Consider the following 6,854-nt stretch of genomic DNA (forward strand, 5'->3'; position numbering starts at 1 on the left):
TGCGAAGCCGTTGCTGCCGAATTTTCGCCATTGGTAAATTTACACCTATGTTGTGTGGGATTCAAACCAAGGGATATTACACCTCCTTATCACCCGTTGGTTTCATCTGTTGCACTGGCCTATGGCTGGCAGTGCAGAGTTGAAAAGTGTGATACATTATATCAATAACAAATGTGGTGTAAAGGTGACACCGTCGTTGGCTAAAACAAGTCATATCCCATACAAGTCATTTTAAGCAAATCATTCTCATTTTTAAAAATAATTTATTTTTCCTGTGTAATAAACAGATTCTGTATATGGATAAATTAATTAGGATCACAAATTATAAGTGGACTACCTGGACTAGGACAGTCTGAGCTCTCCACAGATGTTTGTTTTTTTCATTGGTTCAGACAATTCATAACATAGATATAATTTTGCCATAAATGCCTATATTAGTACTGTATCCAGACTGGCATGTCGTTCTTCATACTGAGATGTGTTGTCCTCTTTCTGAGGCTTTGCATTTGTCTTCTAAATAAATTCCTCCCATTGGACATTTGATGTAGCTTATTAAGTAAATGTGCTGGGAACTGGTGTTTTCTGGTTGTATTAATGCTGGGCTGTGAAAGGAAACTAGTTACTATGTCTCTTTAGATTTGGAAGTGATCTAAAATCCAGAAGAGCCACCTCTTCTTAAACTTCTCATCTTTGCAAATTGTACTCTGCCGACCTCTGGCTATTTTCTGAGGGCCTGAAACTGCAGATTGTATGTTGGCACAAGTGGTTATTTTATTACTTGCTTTCTGGTTGTCTTAGTGGCTCTGTGCTGCTCTATGATCCTTGGGTTGTAGCCCCTGTTAATTAAGTCGGACATCGGGATTCTGAGGTGCTTGTGTTTTTCTGAAGTGCCTAAAAAATCATGTGGTTGTATCATAGGACATCATACATCATTCTCCAGACACATGAAAAAGAAATTAGCACCAACTGTGGTTGTGTTAAAAAAAAAAAAAAAGTCCTTGCATCTCTTTTTCATAGCTGCCTTCCCAATATGTATGTTTGTAAAACTGTAATGTTGTGAAGGCTTTTTCAGATTATCATTCTAGTCAATAAAAGTTATGACTTGGCACTACTTTTATCGAGTCTCATATCAAAGTTAGTGTCCTCTTATTAGCCATTTTAACTAGCTAATATTCTAGAACAACTTAACATGGATTTGAATCTACAAAACACTGCCTGCACCGACTTCAAATCCTCATTTGACACTTGGACACCTAGCAAGGTTATCCAGTAACTTAAGTATTAAACAAACAGTTGTCCAATAGAATGGGCTACACTCTTCCTCCTATAACCTCCTTTTTCTCTACTCAACCCCTCCCTGTTTCCTTCTTTCTATACACCAACAAGTTGCCAAAGCAGAAATGACATTGAAATTGTACATGCAATGTAAAATGGTGTTATTCTTTTACATGTTGTATACAGTACATCTAAAAGAAAAAACAAAAACAAACAGTTGTCAAAGCTGCCAGCACAACTTCGCATAGTCATCGATTCGCAAAACAGGCTAGAATAGACCAACAAGCAGAATTGGAACATGTTCTCAGACCTTTTCAAGCTATACACATTTCCAAAAAAGTGGACAAAAATCTGCTGCTGATGTTCTACTGTAAGCTCATAATTTGTTCTCTTCAATGGTCTCAATAGTAAAATTTAGGGATGCACCGACTCCAAGGTTCGGTTTGGGATTCGAGCTTTTTCAGCAGGATTCGGATTCGGCCAAATCCTTCTGCCTGACCGAACCAAGTCCAAAATCCTAATTTGCATATGCAAATTAGGGGCAGGGAGGGAAATTGCATGAATTTTTGTCACAAAACAAGGAAGTAAAAAAAATGTTTTCCCCTTCCCATCCCTAATTTGCATATGCGGTATTCGGACGAATCTTTCATGAAGGATTCGACCAAATCCAAAATAGTGGATTCGGTGCATCCCTAGTAAAGTTACACTTTTATAGTATACCAACACTTATTTTACTTATGGAGGATCTTCTATGAATGCATTTTGTGTATTTAACCTTAAACAGGATAAAAAAAAAACAACATTCTTCCTCTAGTTACTCACTGTTTTCCACATGGGATTCCAGCTGGTCTGCTGAAGTGATGAAAGGTGCCAACTGGAGCTGACTTGATTTAATAGTGAGGGCCCAAGGCGATGTACTCAGAATATCAGTCATCAGTAAGAATGGGATATCTGTATATACACGATCTAAATGTTCAAACTGAAGAAAAGGACATGTTAAAGAGACACTTATATAAAGTACATACGCTATCAGATACAGAGTCCATTACATTTATGTGGTGCTACAATAGTTATCTATTAAAAAATAATTGATAAGTTATAAATAGGTTATATTCTGCAATTCTGAAATAAGAGTATATGTATTCACAGAAACAGCCAGCCACCAGAAGACCTGAGAATGCCAATGCTCACTAATAACAAAAGTATAAATGATGAGTTGCAAAAACATATAGCCACTATGTAGCATTAGATACAAACGAAAAAAACAGTGAACTCTTACCTTTACAGAAACAAATTTCACTGCAACTTCAAATGGAAATACAGTTTCAATTGTCACAGTTTCATCCTGTGAAATGATAAATATGAATAAGTTACAGCTACTATCAGAATGCACGCTACACAATGTTGTGATCTCAGTTCAATCAAAGATCTAGTGGGGGGCTTAATAAATGGCATTTCCCAAGTGGCTTGCAGAAACACATTGGTCCCTGCATGGGGCCTCACAACAGTTTGCTAAACCAATATCTGCCCTATTATCAGGCACATTAAGGGGCAGATTTATTAAGGAACAAATTGAAAATTCAAATTTTTTTTTATAGTCAAAACTGTCAAATTAGACTAGGGAATTATCCAAACGGGATTCAAATTAGATTTTATCAAACTCTGGCCTTTTTCAGAAACCGAATTCGACTATTCGCTACCTAAAACCTGCCGAATTCATGTACAAGTCAATGGGAGAGGTCCAGTGACCAATTTGGAGATGTTTGTAGCCTCCCAGACATTCGAGTTTTTTTCAGAGAAAAAAACTTGAATCTAATTTGGTCGAATTCTAATCAAATTCAATTTGAGTTTTTTCGTCCTAGTTTTAGATATACAATTTTTTTAATAAATAACTATCCAATCAAATTTCGAAGAAAATCTAATTTAATAGAGTTAAAAAACTCACATGAATTCGAAATTGCAACCTTGATAAAGCTACCTCTAAAAAACTACCATTACTTTTTGTTTTGCTAGAGAACACGCACACAGAGAAACGGTTAATTATTTAATATAAATAAGCAGCAGAAGGGTAAACATATAAGCAATACCAGTGGATAACAATGCAGCCTGAACCTACTTTATGGGGCAAATTTACTTATGGTCGAATATCGAGGGTTAATTAACCCTCGATATTCGACTGGAAATGGAAATCCTTCGACTATCGAAGTCGAAGGTTTTACCGCAATTCGTTTGATCGTTTTTTAATCCATCGATCAAACGATTTTCCTTCGACCAAAAAGTACTTATAAAGCCTATGGGGACCTTCCCCATAGGCTAACATTGACTTCAGTAGGTTTTAGGTGGCGAACGAGGGGGTCAAAGTTTTTTTTTTAAAGAGACAGTACTTCGACTATCGAATGGTCAAATAGTTGAATGATTTTTAGTTCGAAGTCGAAGTTGAAGTAGCCAATTTGATGGTAGAAGTAGCCAAAAAAAAAAAACATTCGAAATTCGAAGTTTTTTCTATTCTATTCCTTCACTCGAACTAAGTAAATGGGCCCCTATGTGTATTAATTACAAGACATGTATGAAAGTAAATTTTTAAAAAGTTGGGAGTTTTCATGCAATAAAAGAATTGAGTGGTCGATTAAGGATATTGCAGTAGCAACTGCTTTGGGAAATGATCTTACTTTGTGACACTTGCAGACAATCTGTCGGTCTTCAACAAACGTCTCTATCAGATATGAAACATAAACTAGAAATATGCGTGTGCCCTCAGTTCCACAGCGGATGTACACAGGCACCTCAATCTGCAAAGAAAACAAGACAACACATTATTTGACATCAACATGGAGAAGATATCCACTGCTCTAGAACATGCACTATTAAAAATGTAGCATTTTGGAAGGAAGGAGTCCAAAGGAAATAAAATAGCAGGCATGTCCCAAAGATGGTGCTGCACAATGCTTAGGAGTCTCTCTCTTCTAGAGACAAACAGAATGTTGTACAAAGCACTCTCTTTTACAGTACAAAGTGAACTTTTATAAGTGCCATTATTCCTTATTTCTTCAGTGTCAGCTGTACCTTTCCTCCGGGTTGAAGATCTCCAACAGGGATATCAGTGAGCAGGGCAGGGCTGGAGTCATCACACAGTTCTGCCCCATTGAGGCTAACCAAAGTCTTCTGTGTCAGGTTGGCATCCTGCCCTGTGTATGACATTGTATTTAAGAATGAACTTTCACAGCAGAGTGCATATGTTGTGGAGTCAGTCAACAATAAGCAAGAAAAGCATAAACATACCTATGCTATTCAAGCAAAAATATTTGCAGAAAGAACGGGTGACTATATGTTATGATCTGTGTTCTAGTAGGGAACTACAATATGAGTTTAACTAAGTGCCTAAAGGCCACCGGACTTGTCTCTGATATCCAAGTACCCAAACTCTCCAACAGTTTTCCCATTCAACCACCTCTATCCTCCCATATTGGCAAACAACAACAGAAATAATTGTGTGCTGATTATAACCCCTGCTAGCATTTATGGGATATTATTTATTATTCAGTGTTCTAGACTGCCAAAACAAGGCACAATATTCATTCTTCTAATGACACACTCAGAAATTAGCTGAAATATTTGTACAAGTATTTTTGGACTATAATAAAATATTTTGTTCATACTGTGCCTATTTCTGCTGATAACTCTTTAGTCTGATGGCAGGGGGGACATTTTTTCAGTTGCATCACCTCCAGTCAGAAATTGCCTTTGTATTAGTATCAGTGTTAATCTCTGCTGGTACTCATTTGGATCACATAAATAATGGAAATTGCCTTCTTTTACAGTTCCCACAGTTTATGTGACACAGTCACATAAATCCAAACAATTTTCAGATTTTTTTTATCACCCTCCCTGGATTAGATTTAGCGGGGGTCACATAATGTCCTGTCTGCCTGTCGTGCTATTTACTGTTGTATTGCTTTAGAATTAGTCAGAAAACGGAAAACTTGCTTCTTTTGGTTAAAAAAAAATGCATCACGGAGAACTTTAGAGTTTTGTCCTTACCTGGCTTCAGCCCTGCAGTGATCTTCACATCCCTTATGACAGTCGTTTCTTGAGACTGTATAGTGATCTTTAAGCAATACATCTCATTGTTCAGGGCTGGAGGTTCATGGTGCAGCTGAACAGAAATTTGAGGAACTCTAGAAACAATCCTGTTAAGAAAAAAAAATATTTAAGCCATAAAGATGAATAGTACAACTTTTATTTTTTTTTTGTATTCGCGAGAATAATAGAATATACAAACATGGTGCTAGCTTGTATTGCAATGCTGTCCCAGTGTACTTCATTTTCATGCAGCTTAGGCCTGCGCTTGAAGGAACGAGATGCTTGCACAGCTTCCTGGGAAGAAGCTGCATCACCTCCGCCACCTCTCCAGTTTAATATCACGCAACGTCCAGCTTCACCGCCCAGGATCAAATCCACAGAGGAAATCTAAAATCCCAAATTTAAAGACTGCATTTACTATGTGTTCTCACTTCAACAACACAGTCAGTCTGACACACAATATACAATTATATATATATATATATATATATATATATATATTTTATATCAAATTAAATGTGTGTGTGTTACAGATGTATCTCCCATTGTTAAGTGCCCCCTACATTTATTCCCAATTACCATCATATTTATGCAGTTGGGGCTACGTGCCAGAAAATGGAATGCTAACAAGCACTGACTTTTTCTCACAGAACACTAAGTAATGTACTAAGTAATATATATTGACTCGATATTCCTAAGCATTATCTGCCTCATTGTTTACAAAACAAGTGCAAAACCTATACATTTGGCAGATGTAAATCCAGCTGAAACCTGACTGAAAACTATGGTAAACTTTAGCCTGGTTAAAAAAAACAACACAATGTTCATAACATCTGTCACTTGACATTCAGAACTTTATTACCAAAAGAAAGTTGACCCACCTCAATTTTCTTGCCGACATCTTCAGTATTTGCAACAAACTTAAATGTGAATTTTCTTGTTTTCCCAGGTACTAAGCACATAGTCCCTTGTGTTGACTGCTCCAGGATTTCACTGGAATGGTATTGCTCTTCCACCACACAGAACTGATTGTACTCCTGTCAAGTGACGAAACAGTGAGTCAGAAAAGCTACTTATAAAAATGTGCAGGAGATATCTACTAGGCCAAAGATATCACTGAGCCCCAGAACTATATTACACTTTGCAAATATTTTTGTACTGAAGAAAAAAAACTAATTTGCCGTTTGCTGCCGGATAGTTGCAAGTACCCTGCTCTTCCATGATCGGCACATGCACAGATTGTACTGTGCATGTACCAATCAATGAGGGGGTGGGCAGGTTTTTTTTAGGAACTCTGCACCCTACTCTGTAGCCAGTCATCTGTTGAGTTACTACTGCAGAATAAACATGCAGGCATTAGCACTCAAGTCAGCTTGGATACATCCAGTGCTTGCCACAAATTTTCATATAAACATCTTACTCTTCACAAGTGCAAGCTTTGTAAGATAGAACATCATCAGATAGTTTGAGATGACCTTGGTAACAAATATTTTTCATTA

The sequence above is a fragment of the Xenopus laevis genome, chromosome 1S (assembly GCF_017654675.1).
Source record: "Xenopus laevis strain J_2021 chromosome 1S, Xenopus_laevis_v10.1, whole genome shotgun sequence".
In the NCBI taxonomy this organism is placed as follows: domain Eukaryota; kingdom Metazoa; phylum Chordata; class Amphibia; order Anura; family Pipidae; genus Xenopus; species Xenopus laevis.